General features: G+C 41.2%; 1 protein-coding gene and 1 pseudogene across 1 annotated transcript in view; one reads left to right on the top strand and one right to left on the bottom strand.

Moving 5' to 3' along the window:
* Positions 1–21904, top strand: part of RTN1 (reticulon 1) — a 246237-nt gene that overhangs the window by 137280 nt on the left and 87053 nt on the right. The gene's annotated exons all lie outside the window — the stretch shown is intronic.
* LOC132660061 (GTP-binding nuclear protein Ran-like) lies at positions 2030–11200 on the bottom strand (annotated as a pseudogene).

Below are 21904 nucleotides of genomic sequence, written 5' to 3'. Positions count from 1 at the left end.
AAATAACTATTTGGAACTTTCAATAGGGCATCCAGTGATCCCAGTTTGAGAAATACTGGTTTAAGCCAGTGGTTCGCAAAGCATCTCAAAGCCTCAGCGTGGGGTACCTCATAGTCTCCTGGAGTGCTGACTGAAAATGCAGATTCCTGTTCGGCCCCTGCCCTAGAACTGCAACATCAGGATGAGCATAAGCTTGCACTTTTAATAAGCATGCTAAAGAGAATTTTGTCTGTAAGCAGATGAGCTAAGCAGCCCAACCTGTAGTGAAAAACACCTTGGTGAGCATGCCCTGGGCATATGGTGTTTTTTAATGAGAGAGAGTGAGGGGCACTCGGCTGTTTCCATCCCTTCCTGTGCCCTAGGAGGCAGGCCTCTGCATCTTCTCTCTGCAGGCACCAGCTGCAGCAGCTGGAGCTTTCAGGGCTTAGCCCTCTGTAGCAGGGAAAAGCTTATCTCCTTAGGGGAGTGATTTGCAAGAAGACTCCCAGATGGAGGTCTTCTCAAAAAGACCTAGCATTTATGATGTTTATTATTACTTTTCATTATTATTAATATACTAGATATTGCTTCTGTCCTAAAATATTTTGGAGAGAACCAGAATAAGTGTGACCCATTTACTTTTCTTCCTGTAATTCTTTTTAAAAAAAAGTTAGTATACTTTAGTCCCATATTTATTTGCTTCCATGAAACTGAATTAGTAAAATATGCCATAAAGATTCTTGGACAGGATCTTTCTTTCACAATGCAGGTTTCATAATTGGCCCAAGACTTATGTCCCTAATATTACAGCCACTTCCCCCATGCCAGCTTTCAACAAGATGGACCAGAAACTGCTGGATAAAGTGTGGCTTCTGTGAGGATGTATGCAGTGTAAATATTTAGATGGAGACATTGAACCTTCCATTTTAGGAAGGACTATTCAAAGCTATTAAGTTACTTTTATGAGATGCTGCCCAGTGATAGAAGGTATTCTCCTGGTTTAGCAGCACACAGTGAGGCTGCCAATAGGCAGTTCACGTTATTGGGTTTTCCTTCTGAAACAGTCACAAGGTTAGCATTGTCCCAGATTGCATATTGGTCTGCTTTTTAAATAGTGACTTCAGGACCCTGGTAAGGTTTCCTTCTCAACCCTGAAGAGATTTGCTCCAAATCTTGGTGACCCAGCACTTAAACTATTTCTAGGGACAGATGCTTTTGACACTTCACCTACAGGATGTATATGTAGATCCAAAATTGTTGTTGTAATATTTTGATGCCAAGTCCTTTGGGCACAATGAACCCAACTCCCTAGTAAATTTTGCCTGGGTACAGAGTGGGGCATCATTTCAGTTCAGTCGCTCAGTCATGTCCAACTCTTTGTGACCCCATGGACTGCAGCACACCAGGCCTCCCTGTCCATCATGAACTCCCGGAGTTTACACAGACCCATGTTCATTGAGTTGGTGATGCCATCCAACCATCTCATCCTCTGTCATCCTCTTCTCCTCCTGCCTTCAGTCTTTCCCAGCATCAGAGTCTGTTCAAATGAGTCAGTTCTTTGCATCAGGTGGCCAAAGTATTGGAGCTTCAGCTTCAGCATCAGTCCTTCCAATGAAGATTCAGGACTGATTTCCAACCAGGATGGACTGGTTGGATCTCCTTGCAGTCCAAGGGACTCTCAAGAGTTTTCTCTAACACTAGAGTTCAAAAGCATCAATTCTTCGATGCTCAGCTTTCTTTATAGTCCAACTCACATCCATACATGACAACTAGAAAAACCACAACTTTGACTAGAGGGACCTTTGTTGGCAAAATAATGTCTCGCTTTTTTTTAGATATTTGAAATACAGCTTTATTCTGATTCTAAACGAAAAGGAATGGGAATGACAGTAACAAACAAGATCCCACCTCTCATTATTGTCATGTGACTGTAGCAGTCTTATATTTGAAACTCAAGGAGGAAACAACTGTGTCCCAAACCACCTAAATATGCAGGTCCAAAATATGAAAGTAATTTTTTTAAACTGCCACATTCACTCCAAACCCCATCCATCTCCTTCAGCACCCAAAGATTAAGCACATGCCCTGCTTAGCTGTATAATAAAGTGACAAACACGCTGCCCCACTGACATCACAGGACAGTTGCCTATAAAACTAGACTTCTGACGCTGGGCCCCAGCTTCACTTTCACACAGGTCATCTTCTTCATCTGGAAGAGCAATTGTCTGAGCAACCTCTAAATCGTGCTCATACGGTGCTGCCAAGGCTGGGTCCATGACCACCTCTGGCGGGGCAAGAGCAGGCATGGCGACAAACTCCAAGTTAGGGTCTCCAATCAGCTTTCTAGCAAGCCAGAGGAAGGACTTTTCAAAGCTGTAGTTACTTTTGGCAGAAATGTCATAGTTCTGAAGATTCTTCTTTTGATGGAAGACAGTTGACTTTGCCTTAACCTTTCTGTCCTTAATATCCACTTTGTTGCCACACAACACAATTGGGATGTTCTCACACACTCGTACCAGTTCCCTATGCCAGTTAGGCACATTCTTGTAAGTAACTCTCAATGTTACGTCAAAAATAATAGCACACCGAGCTTGTATATAATAGCCATCTCTCAGTCCACCAAATTTCTCCTGACCAGCTGTATCCCATACATTGAACTTAATAGGTCCTCTGTTGGTATGGAACACAAGAGGATGGACCTCAACACCCAAAGTTACTACATACTTCTCAAATTCACCAGTCAGATGACGCTTCACCAGTCAGATCATTTTTCCAACACCACCATCACCAACCAAAAAAAGTTTGAACTGGACTTGGGGTTCTCCATGGGCAGCCATCGCGATGTTACTTCCAGAAGCATCTCGGAGCCCGTCTGACTGAGCCATCTCTGCTTTTTAATATGCTGTCTAGGTTGGTCTCAACTTTTCTTCCAAAGAGCAAGTGTCTTTCATTTCATGGCTGCAGTCACCATTTGCAGTGATTTTGGAGCCCCCCAAAATAAAGTCTGTCACTGAGTGGGGCATAGATAAGCCCTTAAGATGGATCCAAGTCCAACTTGCCTGTAGAGATAAGAGTTCACAGATGGCATATGTTCTGGTGCCTCTGAGAAATAATGACCCTATTTAGATGGTGATCCTGATTCTCTATCTAGTCCCTTTACCTTTCACATAAATCATCTTTGCTTACCGATGCAGTCATGGAGATTGGAGACTACAATCCATGTACCTCTAATTCTCAGCATCAAGACTCCAGAGGATTCTCCACTCCTTTCAAATGCTAACTTCACTTTCCTCTAAATCTGGGTGGGGCACTCACAGCTACGGTCTCTGCTTCTGGATCCTATCTTTGTAACCCCACAAAACACTACTGTAATACAGATAACATAAATTTTACCCAAGGTTCTGCCAGCGCCACCAAAGGAAGACCTTATCAATTCAATTCATTCTTCATTCCTTTGCTTCAGTCAGTATGGTGTACTGCCTGTCTGACCCAGGCAATACAGTGATGGCCAAGGCAGGTATGACTCCACCAATTGGCAGGGCTTCATTTGGGTGGGTGAGGGGTGACGTTAAATAGAAATCAACAGAATGATGTGTTCTCATGAGAGAGTACTTGGTGGTAGTGGAACTTGGTTCAGAAGGTCCGAGAGGAGGAAACTAAGGAATCAACTATGGCAAGACATCATTTTAAAACATTCTGGACAATAGACAATGCAAAAGCTACAGGCAAGAAAGTTCTGGGAGCATTCTAGAAACTGAAAAAAAATGTCCCCGTAGTTAGAGTTGTTTTGTTGTTGTTGGTTTCCCTGGTGGCTCAGTGGTAAAGAATCTGCCTGCAGTGCGGCAATATAGGTTCAGTCCCTAGGTTGGCAAGGTCGGTGGAGAAGGAGATGGCAACCCACTCCAGTATTCTTGCCTAGCAAATCCAGTGAACAAAGGAGCCTGGAGGATATAGCCCAGGGGGTCTCAAAAGAGTTGGACATGATTTAGTGACTAAACAACAGCAACAAGATTGGCAGTGCCATTTCATGCCCAGACTACAGTGCAGAGTTTGGTCTTTATCACGATATGACAGGGAGAGGGAGGTAGCAATGAAAATGAAGAGGAATGGCTGAATTTGAAGTTTATTTTGAAGATTGGCTTAATTGGACTTACTGATACAGTGGGTTGGTATTTGGGGTGACTTTATTCCCACATCTCTCAAGTTATATTTCAGTTTTTGTCACCATAATGATTATAAATAGATGCAAAAATATTTATAATGGGAAAAATACCCCAAACCTCAATGCGGTTTCTTTACTCACTGAAGCCAATTTTGTTATGTCTACTATGGGAAAATCATCCATTTGGGTAATGCTGGCTCTGAAATATTCTCTCCCAGGTTGAGTTGTATATCTAGTATATTTTTATGGCCAAGCATTGGGGGGTATAATAGTTATTAACGTGTTTTGCTGACAGTGATGTTTGAGTGGCTGAGACCAGAGCTGGAATAAGGGTCAAATATGGTACCTATGGAAGTTAAATAGGACATAGAGTGAGGTAGGCAGGGATGGGGGACAGCAAGTTGGTTCTTTAAAAAGAGTTAGGTATAATTTTGGCGAGGGCCAGGAACTCACAAAAGCTTCAGAAAGTCTAATGTGAAATTACAAATATGGATCAAAATTATACTAACAAGCAAAGATGGTAGCCTGCCAGAGAGCAGAGGATAAAGTCAGAGAAAAGGTAGTTTAAGGCAAACACTCAAACTGGGATCTGAAGTGGGAACAAGTATATCACTGGCCCTAGTTAACTTCAGCTCAAGCCTGCAGTTGATTATTGTTATTTGTGATTACTCGGTGCTTCCTGAGTCAGCCTTATCTCTTTAATGGTCCTTTGGGGTTTTAAATGACCTAGGGGTCCTCTTCTGCTAGGGAAAGCCTTGATCCAGCACTCTTTCTCTCTTCTCGTGGAAACTGAGGGCATGTGGCAGGGAGAGTGGATTAGGGACTCAGTGCAGACATTTGTTTTTCTAGACAGTGTTTCTCAAAGTGCAGTTGGGGACCGTTGATATCATAAACTGTTTGATAAAATACAGATTCCTAGGCTCACCTCCAGGATCTCCTAAGAATGGGCTGAGGAATCTGCTTCATTAAGTGGCTCCCCAGTAAATCCTAGGCACACTAGAATTTGAGAACTATTGTTCCAGGGACTATGTTGAGGCTGATCTCTCAAAGCCCTCAGAGTTATCTTTGTTAGGTTTTTTTCTCTAAGTGTCCCATCTTTTTCAGGGCCTGGGCCAGAATCCTGCCAGGCAGGTTTTCTGATTGAGCTTGCTGCTGCTGCTGCTGCTGCTGCTGCTGCTGCTGCTGCTGCTAAGTCGCTTCAGTTGTGTCCAACTCTGTGCGACTCCATAGACGGCACCCCACCAGGCTCCCCCATCCCTGAGATTCTCCAGGCAAGAAGACTGGAATGGGTTGCCATTTCCTTCTCCAGTGCATGAAAGTGAAAAGTGAAAGTGAAGTCGCTCAGTCGTGTCCGACTCTTTGCGACCCCATGAACTGCAGCCTACCAGGCTCCTCCATCCATGGGATTTTCCAGGCAAGAGTACTGGAGTGGGGTGCCATTGCCTTCCTCTGATTGAGCTTAGGTGTTTCTAAATGGTTTATATGTGGGATTTAGAATGAAATTTGTACTGTCAACTCTGAGATTTCCACCTCCTTATAGGAGAAGTGGAAGGGGGATAGTGTGAGCACAACCTGGACTTACAGGCTTATTCTGGAGGTGCTACTGCTATCTCCCCACCCCACAGAAACTCCAGAACAAAGACCTGCAAAGGGTGGGTAGGGACACAGCTAGCTAACCATTCATGTTCCCAGTAGTTTGGGGCCTTCTGGAGATTTTGGAGGGAGAGCAATGAGCAGTCCTGAGAAGAGATCTTAGTTCCCTCCCCAGGAATTAAACCTGGGTGGCCTGGATGAAAACCAACAGTCCTAACCACTAGACCACGAGGGACCAGAGGCTAGAAGCAAAGTGGCCCTGGCTCTTGCCACCATTTGAAAGCAAGAATGTTTCAAGGAGGCAAACACTAAACGCAGGTACAACATTTATTATTAGAGACACAGCACAATGTATGAAAGAGCACACAGGAAAACAGTTTATCCAGCTCAGAAGCAGGGCAGAGATACACACCCAGAGAGAAAGAGTACAGACACTGAGGAGCTCAGGAAGTCAGACACTAGGCAGAGACCCACACCTGGAGAGGAGTGTGGGTGTCCTGAGTGAGGAGAACCGCAATACCGAGGGACTTATACAGGAAAGCCCTTCTGCGTCTTTGTTTCCCTTTGGCCCATTATCTTGTTTCTTTCTTCACACTGGTGGCCCATGGACCCTCCCCAAGATGCGTGTGCAACTTTTTGCTAAGATGGATCCCACTGCAGAGGCCTATAAGTGCATGTCCACGTTTATTATGGGGTGGGGTCCCCTCCCTTTTCGACCCCCAAGAAGTCTTCTGCACTTGTGCAGACAGGGAAGTCTTCCTTGACCTCAGGAGTGGGTACGTTTTCTCTTTGCTTTAGCAGAGCTCGGCTTTTACCACTAGCTTTGTCCTTGGAGAGTCTGGGTGAGAACAAAGCTTGAATTTTACTCCACTTGACAGATACCAGGTGTCCAGCCCAGAGGCCCACTGTCTCCCACCTCACTGGGCTAGAGGAGTCCTCCAAATGGCCTCTGTCCATAGCTTAGAAAATTCATGGGAGAGGGAGAAAGCCTGAGGCTGCGGTTGAACTGTATGCTTCCAGTGACAAATGAAGTAGCAAGCTTAATCTTCTTATCCAAGATCAAAAATTTCACTACCACTGATAAATAATTCAGCTCAAACCTGCATACTCTGGTAAATACAGCATTCTGATTTAACTCTTCCCTTCTGGCTGGTACCTCTTTTACAACTCAGCTGAACACTGAAATCATGGGAGATTTCTCTAAATGCAAAGCACTTACAAAAGCAGAATATGTGTTCCAAAGCTATCTTTTTTTATTTTTATTTTTGCTTTCAAATTCACTTTTGTTTACCTCCCCCTAACATCTGTAGGAAATTCGATGCTATATCTAAAAACACAGAAAAAAAAACAAGTAAAGCAGAGAAGAGTGGCTTTCATATTTTCTCCACTCTCTGTTAATGTCTGTTGCCATCCAGTGGTTGTGATGAAAATATCCAGCCTCTACTTTTTAACCTCATCTGAAGCCACTAGGATTTGAAATTACACATTTCAAATTTACCAAGTTACTGGGTTAGGATGTAAGAAAATGTATCTTTCAGTGATTTTACAGTGTCCATGTGACTGCACCGTTTGTGTAGGGATTGATCATTTAAATTGTCATCCATATTTTCCTTGAAATAAGCACGAGGACAGAGGTCCAAAAAAATTTCTAAAAGGTTTGTACCAGAATTAATTTTAAGTTAGCCATTTTGCCTGTGCCAAAAAATATAATATCACGTAGGATTCATGAATCAAAGTTTCATACTAACTGGAGTTTTTTGATCAACACCCTCCTTTTATATTGAAGTCAGGATTTGAGGTACAATCAGTTGTTCTCGGTGATATTGCAGGGGTAAAAGAACCAAAATTTGAGATAAGGTCTCCTGAGTCTGATCCAGTGCCCTTTTCCAACTAAATTGATTTCTAGGTAGTTGACTTGTTTGTAAGTAAACCTAAATGTGAGGTTTACCACCTTCTCTATGTGAGGTGGCTTTATAATTTGGAGATTAAGATTTAATATCTTAAACAGATACTGCTGTAACTAGTTTTATAATGGTGCATGAAGCACAGTTAGATCAAGTGGTAGTGTGTCAATGATGTGGAAATTCAGTCCAATCACCTGGAGAGGATTTAATTTTTTTTTAAATTTTTAAATTTGAGGTTAGCCAAGTGACGGTCAAATCACTTTATATAGAGTCACAGTTTTCTCAAATGTTAGACATAAATAAAATCATAAATAACTTGGTTCTAGATAATTCTGATATAAGTAGAATGGCCTCATTGTTGATATTTCCTTTTTATTTTCTCTCTCTTCCCTTTGTTGGGGTCCACATTTTAAAGCCCTTTCTTATTCTGAAACCAGAATCTTGAAATTTTGAGTAGATTTTATTTATCCCACAAATCTATGCTCTACTTACAAAGCCAAAAATCCTGGCTTCCATTTTGACTTCTAAACCCCTAGTTCCTGTGTAGACCACTTCTTTCCCTCAGACCCTGTTCAGTCCAGTTCAGTTCAGTCGCTCAGTCCTGTCTGACTCTTTGCAACCCCATGAACTGCAGCACGCGAGGCTTCCCTGTCCATCACCATCTCCCAGAGTTTACTCAAACTCATATCCATTGAGTCGGTGATGCCATCCAACCATCTCATCCTCTGTCATCCCCTTCTCCTCACGCCTTCAATCTTTCCCAGCATCAGGGTCTTTTCCAATGAGTTAATTCTTCACATCAGGTGGCCAAAGTATTGGAGTTTCAGCTTCAGCATCAGTACAGCAGAGACTAATGCCCTGGAGACTGATGGCAAAGTCCTCTTTGAAAAAGATACTTTCAGATTTCAGCTATACTATTCATCTGTCAAATCTGGACTGATTTGCCTCTAAGATGAGGCATAAGATTGTTCACTTGAACTGTAAGTTTTATTTCCCTTTTGTATATTTGTTCTTGTGATGTATATAACGCTCATTTTGTAACGGGTAGAGATAGATCACTTTCCACCAAATTGATATTTCCTCTTCAATAGTTTGCTTTCCTGGAGGCTCAGCTGGTAAAGAATCCACTTACAACGCAGGAGACACTGGTTCCATTCCTGGGTTGGGACGATCCCCTGGAGAAGGGAACAACCACCCGCTCCAGTGTTCTGGCTTGGAAAATTTCATGGACTGTCCATGGGGTCTCAAGAGTCAGACCCGACTAAGTGACTTTCACTTTCACTTCACTTCCATAGTGTAGCGTCATTGCTGGGTAAGACTGTTTAGTCAGCCACTGCATTTTCTAGCCCTCTTTGCATGTAGATGAAGCTAAACACCTGATTGTTATCAGTGGAATGTAAGTGGAAGTGATGTGGGTCACATCTGGGGCAAGGTGGCCAAGATGTAGTTGTGCCTTTTCTTCCTTCAGGCTGTGAGGGATAACAAAAGGGAAGGAGCCTGGGCCTCTGAATGACTGCTTGGAGGGAAGCTGCCTGCTAACGAACACCATATTGCTCTATTAAGTTAGCCCCAAAACAGATTTCTGCCATGGTAAGGGTTATTTGTTACCAGAGCCCGCCTCATCTTGACTAGTATGGTAACTCATGATGTGAAGGTGAGGTTAAGAAAGAAGATCTACAGTTAGAATGTATGTTGGACCATATGTTCCACAGTTGCATAATTTTTACGTTTTGCCTCTCCTCTCTACCCTTCTCCTTTGTGCTCTCCTTTGCTGATGCTAATGGATCCGACTGTTAGAAATACTGGTAAGGTAACTCTGAGCAAATTAGAAAATGACACTCTTGTCGTCAAGATTTTCTGTTGCTACTTATCTAAATATTGTCATAAAAACTGAACAAATCTTTAATAACCACAAGGTGAATAGTTCATGTTCTCTGGAGTTCTGAAAAGCAAGAAGCAGCCCTGCTGGTGACCCTCAGGTCCACTAGAACCGAAGCATAGAGAGTTTCTGTGAGACAGAACACTGGGAGAACTGAAGAAGTCCCACTGGCAGGACTAGCCCAAGGCAGGATCTTGGGGCCCTCTACCTCCCACATCCGGTGTATGCCTGACCTGCGGCTGCTCAAGACCCCCACTTTGGAACCCAGTGCTCCTGACATCACCTGCTTCCCTTTCAAACATGCATTTTCTGTGTCCTATTTCCCTGGGGTCCCCGATACTCTCCATTTCCTAGAGTGCACTATATAGAGGTAATTTAACAAACCAATTCTTTTTTGTGCATGTGTTAGCGAGCTACTGTGTGATCCCTTCTATGTAACAGATCTGAAGGAATGAACCACCCGAGGGTAGAGCTGGTCCACTCCAGAGAGTAGTTTTCTCAGTCCAAGACTCCGTTCTCAGTTTATTAAGTGTTCTGAAACACAAATGTATCTGAATCTGATATAAACCGGAATGCCCATTTCCCGTTTACCTGGAGATCGGGAGAATTCCACCCCAACGTGGAGATAAGCTCATTGTTGCCTGGTGAGCATAGAATTGGAGCAAGAAGAGTAGATTGTTTCATTGAAAATTTCCACCATACTTTGGCAGCCTGTGAACTGTTCTGTTCTCTAAGCACCTGGGTCCTTAACTAGAATCAGAGCAACTATTTCCTGAGCCCATGCCTAAAGTGTTTCCCGTCTGGTGGCCCCTTATCTAGAGTACCTTCCTCCAAACTCTGTATTGTTTTGACTGCATATCATGAACCAGCTGGATTTGGATCCTAGTTCTACCATTTGTTACTAGCTGTGTGATTTTCGGCAGTTACCCTGTCTGCACTTAGATTTTTTTCACTTGTTCTAGGCGGAGAACAGTACCATCATCACAGGATTCTTGTGATAATTAATTTAGATGATTTAAGTTATTACCCTCTCATTTTATTACTATTTAAATATTTATGTTAATAATAACCATACAGTGAGTGGAGCTTTGGAAGAATCTAGTCCAGCTACTCATTTAGCACAAAAATTCTTTCATAATATTTCAAATATCTTACAGGTTATCTCTATATGCTGCAGTTTGATTGGCTGTTTTCCAATGATTAATATGAAGTTGACTTGATCTCACGAATAAGCTCGTTCCTAAGCATATGGTTGGGTGGGTTACCCATAGGGAGGTTTCTTAAAGCCAACAGACCCAATTGATCATCTTTTTGAGTAGTTTTTTTTTTCCCAAGATACATATGCTTAGGCCCAACTCTAAATATCCCAGAGTATAATCTTTGAGTGTTACATATGTAGATGAGTACTTTCAATATCCCTTGGGTGATGTAAGATGTCTATCCAGGGTTCACTGCCACTGAGTTAACTCTATCCATGGTGTATGGGCTCCCAGTAGTCTCATTTGTTGTCTCTCCCTAGGCTCCAGTGTTCTCGACTTAGTTTGAGTTAGGCCATACTTCAGTAAGGAACCCTCAAATCTCAATGGCTTATCGCAACAGATGTTTATTTCTAGCTCATATAAAATCTTATGCTCATTGATGGGAGCTCTTTTTTTTTATCCGATTACAAAGGGATCCAAGCTGCCTCCCTCCCATGCCACTGAATATCAACATATAGTTTCCCAGGTTTCCACGCCAGGGGAAGAGAGAGCTGGAGGGGCACATTAGCTCTTCAAAGCTTCCTCCTGGAAATGAAACATGTCACTTTTGCTTATGGTCCATTGGCCAGAATTAGTAATGTGACTCTCCCCTGATGCATGGGACACTGTGGAAATTGGATGAGCATCAAGTCTTTATCACAGACCTCTTGTGTAATTATCTCTTACTATAGATCTTCATAGTACTTATCATTACCCAGTATATTAAATATACATTTTTATTGTTTATTTCTTGTTCTTACCAGATAGATCTTAAGCTCTTTGAGATTACATACTTTCTTTCAGTGCTCTATTTCCAGTGCCTACAATGGCACCTGATAAGTTTGTAGAGACTCAATAAACATTTGGTGACTAAATGAGCCGTGACTTTAGACACACAGATGAAGCCCCAGAAGTATATTATGGGATTTTATTGTATGTCAGTGTGTTTTATAGATTGTGCTCTTTTCTAAGAGCTCATTTAAATGTTGTTGAATCCAGTGAAAGATTAAAAAATAATAGGCTAATTAAGAAGATAACATTGCTTGTGAATCCCCACTGTTACTCATGAAGGGCATCTACCTCTTGGCTGCACTCTCCTAGAGTGATCAGTCCAGGAAAGGGCAAATGGAGTCAGCAAAGAAAGACGCTTTCTGAGGTTCCGCTGACAAAGCCAATAATAGATTTGAGTTGACAAAGCAGAAGGTGACATCACTGTAGGCCACTGTTCAGCTTTTCTTTGCTGAGCCTATGGAATTTGTGCAAGACTAGTCTATTGAAACTTTATAACCCTCATAAAATAGAAAAACTTTCTGCAGTAAATGCTTCTTGTTGTTTTGAATACAGCACAACCCAATTAAAAATAAGGTTTGTTATTAAAGTTGTATTACATAGTGATTAAAGCATGAGCTCTAGAATCAGACAGCTTTGGGTTTGAACCCTAGTCTACCGCTTGCTGGCTTAAAACTTCTGAGGCTTCATCTGTAAAATATGGCTAGTAATTCCTACTCTCTTGAATTGTAATGAAATGTAAATTGAATACATTTGAAACTGTTTTTAAGGAGCTTAGGCTAGTAGAAGACCTGGCACATTGTAAATGGAAGCAATTATTATCACATTTCATGATTCGATCATGTTTTCTGTACAGGCAGGCTGCCATCGTAATGGTGGTTATGAAGGGTAAGGCAGCACAGATGGGCTCCCCTTGGTAGATCACCCCTGGCCTTCCGAGGCTGGCTGTATGGCAGGCCTCCAGATCATAGCCACAGTAGCCTGGCCATGCACCTGAGCTCCATCAGCATCTTGCCCTCCTTCTGTGCACTCAGCATTTCTGTTATCCAGAACGGGGAAGATCCAAGAGGACTGCTTCATCACCATTCAATGCTCTCCTGTCACACCTCACCTTGTCAGTATTTAGCTTAAGCTCCCAACTCTGGTCCAGTCAGATTTCTCTCAACACAGAATGACCAGGGCAGTAGTAGCTTAAACAGAAATAACCATTAAGACTATTTTCCATTATAGGGCTTCCCTATAGCTCAAATGGTAAAGAATCTGTCTGCAATGCAAGAGACCAGGGTTCAATCCCTGGGTTGGGAAGTTCCTCTGGAGAAAGGAATGGCAATCCACTCCAGTATTCTTGCCTGGAGAATTCCATGGACAGAAAAGCCTGACAGGTTGTAGTCCGTGGGGTTGCAGAGTCAGACACGACTGAGCAAGTAGCACACACACACATGAACACACATACACTTTCCTTTAAAAGGGACTGAATTCATGGCAGACTTGAAATGCTGCAGATGCCTCTTCCTCATTTCTCAAAGCATTACTCTAAAGGTTCACCCCTCTGATTTGTTTTTATGGGAAACTACCTTCTGAACAATCAGATTCTTTAGGAATATTTGAAGTAACATTGGGGGCAAGGTTTAGCCACCTTCTCACAATTATAAATATGAAATCTCCCCTTTAGAGTTAGACAGACACATCGTTGAGGGTTTCTTATATAAAATGCTCCAGATGATGGCCATTTGTCTCAAAAATCACTTCCATTTTTTTGTTACATGCTTTCAGTTATCCTCAGTGGGGAGGAAACTTCGACATTCTTTGACTCCAGGGCAGTCTTTTGTCTGCCTGGTCCCCTAGAAGCAGGCAGACTGGCATCAGGCAGGGGCAGGATTTGTGCAGTATTTCTGTCCCAATCTAGTGAGGTTTCTTACAATATCTTGCTTACTTGGTAAATTTTGCTTCATCTTCTTTGTCCAACATTTTCATGCTTTCAAAAATAATTGTTCATTAGCCCACTCCAGAAATCCACACGGAGTATATCACAATAATATTTAAGCACTGACAAAGTGTTTAAAGTAGTATGTGTTTTAATCATTCTTTAAAGGAGACAAGATTAGGGTTGACCCTTCAAATACTTAATTCTTACCTATGATTTGAATGAGGACTCATGCTTCTATTTTTTTCAAGATATTTAAAATAGATTATTATAGAAAATTTCATAGATACATTGGAGAGAATAGTATAATGAATTTCCAAATATAGAGCTACAAAATTTAACTACCATTTTTATCATGTTTCACATAATTTTGGGGGGAGCATTTGGAAATTAAGTCACAGCCATCAATAAGTTTCCTCTCCTAAATACTTCAGTGTACTCTCTAAAACTAGGAACGTTTCTTATGTAACCACAGGACCATTGTTACATCTAATACCCAGTTCATATTTAAATTTCTTTTAAAATGCTCTACATTTTTTCAGTTGGTCACTTTTAATTAGCCAATGAACAAATATCCCTCTTCTATTTTTCAACTATACTAACTGTAATAAGAACATGGAACAGTGGAAACTTCCCTTGGTTAGTGTTTTATATGATGATTAGATATATTTTCTTTTTTCCCAATATTTAATATGAAAATTTTCAAGCATACAGACTAATAATACAGAACAGTTGAAAGAATTCTTCAGCGCATACCTGTTTACATGGTCCTATTTTAAATTCTTTGCCTACCTTTTTATTGGGACTTGATAGTCTTTATACCTCAGATTCAGTGAGAAAGTGAGTATCCTATGGCTCCTTTTTAGGTGGAAGCCTTACATAATATTTGTAAAGCAGATGGATAATATGCTGATTACTTTGCATGGTTTATAAATCTTGAGGGTATCTTCTTCTCCAACTGGGTAGCCCGTGCCAATCTATAAATATTCTTAAGCCTGGCTTTCAGTTGGCAATATTTTTCTGGGGCATCCCCAGAGAGCCAGGTGCTGTGCTGTTTACAGTGGCATCGCCATTGTGGGTTAAGTGAGAAAAGAACAAGCCACCCCATCTAATAAAGAAGCAATTGGAACAGGCAGTGTGTTTACACCTTATGCAGTGTCAGTTGTACTTCAACAGTATCCAAAAATATCACGGAAAGGTACTTAGAAAAGAGGAAAACAAATCTGGTTTTTAAAATGTCTATCTTGAGGGTTGCTGCGGTTGCTATGGAGATCAGAGAAGCAGATTTTCACGGCTTTACCACACTGAGCTTGCTTTTGAACAGATTCATGAGACTTGTGAGCTTTTTTTTCCTCCTATTCTAGGTGGTTTTGTTAGACATAACCTTGCCTGAATAATATTAACATACCGCTTGTGTGAAAGCACATTAGATGCTCATGCTTGGAGTTGTTTTTAGCAGAACAGTTTAACAATACCAGATTCATCTTTCATCTGCATGTTTTTAAATAGACTCATTCTCCTAATCAGCGTTAACATAGAGCTCAGCTTGGAGCATAAGGAAATGTTAGTTTAATATTTTAGTGCCATCTGCTGTAAGTTTCATGGCATTCTACCCCATCTGGTTTATTTGCAGCTATTCGTCCCCTCCTTTTTTTTAGTCTTAGTAGAATACAGCAAATCTTTTCCCAAATCTTTTGTAATATTTGGCCCTGTTCCTTCCTACTGATCACTGGCTGAGGCTTTCGTCAGAGGAATATGTTCCCTTGGCTCTGGGTGTTCATTTCCTGAAGACTTCAGTTTCGATTTAGTGGGATATGTGCATGCATGCTTTCATATATGTGTGATAATTATCGAGCAGTTAACATATTCCTAGACCTCTTTGCTTTATCTCAAATGATAGTCTGACTGTTGATGAGTGAATATTTGTAAATTCAGCAGCATCACTAGGTAAATAATTATTGAAAGCCTATTAACATGCCAGGCTTTTTCCTAGGCACCGTGGGGGTCAGGGGGAGCGTGGCAAACAAAGCAGATGCCCTGCTCCCGTAGAGGTCAGTTAGTGGAGGAGTCTAACAATATACAAGGAAACACGTATTATGGTACCACATATTATAGTATAGTGGCAAGTGCTGTGAATTAAAAAATAAAGCAGGCTAAGGGGAGCTGCTTCAAATAGGATGGTCAAAGATAGATGATAGAATTAAAATATTGCAATGAACACCTCTGATCTTAAGGTCACTAACAAGGACAACAAATGTGCCCTTCAACCCTGTGCCTTGAGGCTCTTGTTAAAGTCAACTTATTGTTAATCAGTTATCTTTTAACATTAAGCAGAAACATTACACAGATGAAAAATCTGTCCTTTAAGAGCTGTCATACAGTTTGTGCTGTTGCTCTGGAACTTGGTGGACCTAGGATTTGATTTGGGTGAGCTGTAATTCAGCATGTGATTAGAGCTCCCATATGTGTCTAATTCTCTGCAAGGTTCTGTGGGGCCACCTGAGGACTTTAAGTCAGAACCTACTCTCCAGAAGTTGCTTTTAAGTGAATATTCCACTAACCCTCAACCCATCCAGGGGTTAGAATAAATACAAATGGAAATGTAAATAATAGCACCAGGTACCATTATGATTAATCCTCACTACAGATGCTGTCAGTTTTAAGTTCAATCATATTGGGTGTCAGAGGAGGGAAAGGTGTGAAGATGTCCAGTGCATTTCTCTGTACGTACCCTCTTTAAAGATCAGTTTGCACCAAAACATTGAGCACGTGGAGATTGCTAATATTCCTGTCATCAGAAACAAAGGGTTTTCTGAATTCTGTAATTAGAGCTATGAACAAGCACTGTGGATTCCAGTGTATGTATTCTATGTGTTTGGTCACACATGTTAATCTACTAACACGTTCAAGTGCACATTCATTCATTCAAGAATCAAATCTCTGGCACCTACTGCATGGTTGCGATGAGGCTGTGTCTGGACAAAGACAATAAGATAACAGTCTTTGCCCATGAGGCATTTGTAAGGACAGACAAACACACAAATTAATGCAGCAGTGTTATAGGAGTAATAAAAGCCATACCTTTCCTAGCTCTCTCTATGTTACTGGTGTACATTGCCATGATTGAGACGTTGTATGAGTACTCTGACCTTACTGGCCTGACTTTCCAATATCTTAAAAAATCTGGGGCACAGAAAAGTATTAGTAGAATAATGATTCCTATCCCTTTCTTACCTTGAGGAGAAAGACTGAATTGTCCTGAAGTGATGACACATTTGTTTTGGCTTACTGTGAAATGAGCCACATAAATAGAGTCATTGATTCAATAGCTTGAATACCATCACTAGATGCTGTAGTGATAGTATACCAGTGGGAGTTGAACAAATGGTAAAAATGTATTTTCTCTCTGTTTTTCTGTTTATACAGTGTACTTGAAGTCACTGGATAACTTCAGAGACTCATTAGCCTTCTGTATAATTAGATAAAAATGCTTACCTCAGTAGAGGCTGATCCCAGGGTAGCTGCAAAGTGAGGTGGGTTGGTGCTGTGTTCATTCCTAAGGATGCACAGCTCCTCTGCCCTATGCCTGGGAGCTTGTGGTAGGCTGCATGAAAGCAAAAGTAAAATTGATTTTGGGAACAGGGGGAAGCTGTTGAATGTCTAATTTATCCTCCACTCTTTGGGATGCTTTTAATAAGCTTTTTTCTGTGTATAAAGGAGAATTTAGAGTCCATTCTGTTACCCTTACTGTATATAAAATTTTCATCCAGTTGAGTACTACTTTTCAAAGCCAAGAAAGTGTTTGTTGGGCTAACTGAAAACTATAAATGCTGCTTTTTTGCTAAGTGTTTATATTGATGGTCCAGCTTTCTGATTACTCACTTCTCCTCCCCTCCCCCAATCCAATATGCTCAGTTGGCATCAAAATGGTATTTTTATGGTCTTTGGTGCAACCTTTGTGAGAGGTGGATTTTCCTCCTGATCTTTGTGTCAGGGAAAGTCAGTAGCAGCAGCAGCTGCAGAAGGTCAAACTCCAGGAATAACACTGGCTCTTTCCAGATGCTTTTCTCTTCTTTCTTCCTTCTCACTAACTGGCAGCTTGATTTTTTCTATAATTTCCTTTTAGCTTCCCAGGTGGTATGGTGATAAAGAATTTGCCTGTTAATGCTGAAGATGTGGAGACCCAGGCTCAATCCCTGGGTCTAGAAGATTCGCTGGAGTAGGAAATGGCAACCCTCTCCTGTATTCTTGCCTGGAAAATTCCATGGGGTTGCAAAAAGTAGCACACAACTCAGCACGCACACATAACTTCCTTTACTTTTGTGCTGTCTACACAGGACAATTCTGAATTCAAAAAAGAAAAACCTGGCCATCACTTTATTCTGTTGTAGGGCCATCGTGTCAATGCAAACAGGACTAGTATGTAGGTGCTATTGACTCGAGGCCTTTGGAGTTCTAAAAGCTGACTTTTAGGTGCCAGCAGGTTTTCAAAGGTCTGACTATTTCTTCCCCTGATGGCAGACCATATTGTGCCCACTGCTTTTTCATTCCATCTTCACAAAGGCATAAGGAATAGTTTGCTGAGTGGGAACATTGTTAAATATTGGATGGGATTTTTGAGCAATGTTGTTTAATCTCAATAGATCTCTGAACCTCACAGAAATTTGACTGTTCGAGGGTTGTTCATAAAAGGATTAGAATTCTTGAATTTTTATGATGGGACCATGATAAGGTCTGAATATTTGTGTTCCTCTCCAAAATAAATTCTTATGTTGAAATACTAATTCCCAAAGATTATGAGGTGAAGTTTTTGAGAAATGCTTAAGAAACCATTGCCTATCCAAAGTCATGAAGATTTACTCTTGTGTTTTCTTCTAAGAGTTTTATATTTTTGGCTCTTACATTTAAGTCTTTGATGCATTTTGAGTTAATTTTTCATTTAGTGTGAGATAGGCATCTGACTTCATTCTTTTGTATGTGGATATCCAGTGGAGGTGATGAAATTCCAACTGAACTATTTCAAATCCTAAAAGATTTTGTGTGAAAGTATTTCAGTCAATATGCAAGCAAATTTGGAAAACTCAGCAGTGGCCACAGGACTGGAGAAGGTCAGATTTTGTTCCAATCCCAAAGAGAGGCCAAAGAATGTTCAAACTGCCATACAGTTGTGCTCATTTCACATGCTAGCAAGGTCATGCTCAAAATCCTTCAAGCTAGACTTAATAGTACATGAACCAAAAACTTCCAGATATACAAGCTAGATTTAGAAAAGGCAGAGGAACCAGAGATCAAATTGCCAACATTCACTGAAGCACAGAAAAAACAAGGGAATTTAAAAAAAAATCTACTTTTGCTTCATTGACTATACTAAAGCCTTTTACTATGTGGATCACAGCAAACTGTGGAAAATTCTTCAAGAGATGGGAATACCAGACCACGTTACCTGCCTCCTGAGAAACCTATATACAGGACAAGAAGCAACAGAACTGGACATAGAACAACAGGCTGGTTCAAGATAGGGAAAGGAGTACGTCAAGGCTGTACTGTATATTGTCACCCTGCTTATTTAACTTGTATGCAAAGTATATGCGAAATGCTGGGCTAGATGACTCAGAAGCTGGAATCAAGGTTGCTGGGAGAAATATTAACAACCTCAGATATGCAGGTGATACCACTCTAATGGCAGAAAGTGAAGAAAAACTAAAGAGCCTCTTGATGATGGTGAAAGAGGAGAGTGAAAAAGCTGTCTTAAAGCTCAACATTTAAAAAACGAAAATCATGTCATCCGGTCCCATTACTTCATGACAAATAGATGGGGGAAAAGTGGAAACAGTGATAGATTTTCTTTTAGGGGGCTCCAAAATCACTGTGGATGGTGACTGCAGCCATGATATTAAAAGACACTTGCTCCTTGTAAGAAAAGCTATGACCAACCTAGACAGCATATTAAAAAGCAGAGACATTACTTTGCTGACAAAGATCCTTCTAGTCAAAGCTATGGTTTTTCCAGTAGTCATGTAGTGTTGTGAGAGTTGGACCATAAAGAAGGCTGAGTGCCGAAGAATTGATGTTTTCAAATTGTGCTGGAGAAGACTCTTGAGAGTCCTTCGGACAGCAAGGAGATCAAACTAGTCAATCTTAAAGGAAATCAACTCAATATTCATTGGAAGGACTGATGCTGAAGTGAAAGCTACAATACTTTGGCCACCTGATGCAGAGAGCCAACTCATTGGAAAAGACCCTAATGCTGGGAAAGATTGAGGACAGGAGGAGAAGGGGGCAGCAGAGGATTAAAAAGTTGGGTAGCATCACTGACTTAATCAATAGACATGAGTTTGGGCAAACTCTGGGATAGTGAAAGACAGGGAAGCCTGGCTTGCTACTGTCCATAGGGTTGCAAAGAGTCGGACACAACTTACTGGCTGAACAACAGCATCCAGTTGTTCAGGAATCATTTGTTAAAAAGATAGTTTTCCTTTGAAACATCTTCTTATCCTTGTCAGGAAACAATTGAAAACTTCCCTGGTGGTACAGTGGGTAAGAATCTGCCTGCCAATGCAGAGGACATGGGTTCAATTCCTGGGCCAGGAAACCTGCGTATGCCACGGAGCAACTAAGCCCCTGCACCGCAACCACTGAGGCTGCATGCTGGAACTACTGAAGACCATGTACCTAGGGCTTGGGCTCCGCAGCAAGAGAGGCCACCGCAGTGAGAAGCCCAAGCACCGCAACTAAGACTAGCCCCTACTCACCTCGCTAGGTAAAGCCTGCTCACAGCAACAAAGGTCCAGTGCAGCAACGAAGATCCAGCGCAACTAAAAATAAATTTAAAAATTACTTAAAAAGAACAGATGACCATAAATGTGGGATTTTTATTTCTAGATTATCAGTTATATCCCATTGATCTATATTTCTAGCCTTATGCTAGTACCATTACTATTTTGATTAATGTAGCTCTGTATAGGGCTTCCCTGGTGGCTCAGATGGTAAAAAATCTGCCTGCAAAGTAGGAGACCTGGATTTGATCCCTGGGTTGGGAAGATCTCTGGGAGGAGAGCATGGCAACCGACTCCAGTATTCTTGCCCGGAGAATCCCCATGAACAGAGGAGCCTGGTGTGCTACAGTCCATGGGGTCTCAAAGAGTCGGATATGACTGAGCCACAAAGCGTTGCACAGCTCTGTATAAGTGAAATCTAGAGGTGTAAGCCCTCTAACCTTTTCTTTTTCAATATTGGTTTAGCTGTTCTGGGTCCTTTGCATTTCCATACGAGTTTTAGAGTCGACTGAAAAGCAGAAATTTGATAAAGGTTGCTTGGATTTTGATAGGGATCCCTTGATAGGGATTGTGTTGAATTTGTAGTTTGGGGAATATTGCCATGTTAACAGTATTAAGACTTTTAATTCATGAACATGGGCTATCTTTCCATTTTTTTATAATGGAAAATAATTGTTAACAATTTAAGAATTTAATTTCAATAATTGTCAATAATTTAACAATTTAGTTTCAACAATTAAATTCTTTTGTAATTACCTTTGCATTAATCTTGCCCTTATTTTATTAACTTTATCCCTAATTACTTTATTCTTTTGATGCTTAGTATAGCACCACTCATTAGTTTTTAAATATGATTTTATTGAAGCACAGCATACTGAATTGCTTACATATTGTCTTTGGCTTTTTTGCTACAAGGGCAGAGAGGAGAGGTTGCCACTGAGACCATGTGACCCACAAAGTCTAAAGTATGTACTCTTTGGTCCTTTACAGAAGAAGCTTGCTAATCTTTGTCTTAGAATATAATTCAGTTTGGAAAATGCCACTTTTTTTTCTCCCTCAGAGATGCTATGTGGTAAAATGGAAGAAAACTCAGAGTTATTTTATTTAATGTTGTGTGTGTGTGCGTGTGCTCAGTCACTCATACAAATTATATTATATGGGATGAGCTGTGGAGTTAGTGAGAGCTGGGTCCAGTACTGAGCCATCTCTTTCTATTTGGTTTCTCTGAAATTCTGTCTCTCCTTGAAATTTTAGTATGCTTTTCTTAAGAGGGCAGAAAGTGACTTACTGATGTCATATGTTATAGCATATGTCAAGCACTGGACCCAGAACCCTATAAACTGCTACCCTTTTGTCCATTTTCATTTCCAGTGATTGGAAGTTAAATTCTTGTGTGTGTGTCTGTGTGTGTACTCAGTCGCTCAGTTGTGTCCGATTCTTTGCAATTCCATGAACTGTAGCCTGCCAGGCTCCTGTGTCCACAGGATTATCCAGGCAAGTATACTGGGAGAGGTTGCCATTTCCTCCTCCAAGCAATCTTCCCAACGCTGGAATCGAACCTGCCTCTCTTGCATCTCCTGCATTGGCAGGCGGATTCTTTACCACTGTGCCACCCAGGAAGCCCATTAAATTCTTACCAGGAGATATAAACTAAAAGTTG

The sequence above is a fragment of the Ovis aries genome, chromosome 7 (assembly GCF_016772045.2).
Source record: "Ovis aries strain OAR_USU_Benz2616 breed Rambouillet chromosome 7, ARS-UI_Ramb_v3.0, whole genome shotgun sequence".
NCBI lineage: Eukaryota > Metazoa > Chordata > Mammalia > Artiodactyla > Bovidae > Ovis > Ovis aries.
This window is presented reverse-complemented; position numbering and strand designations above follow the sequence as displayed.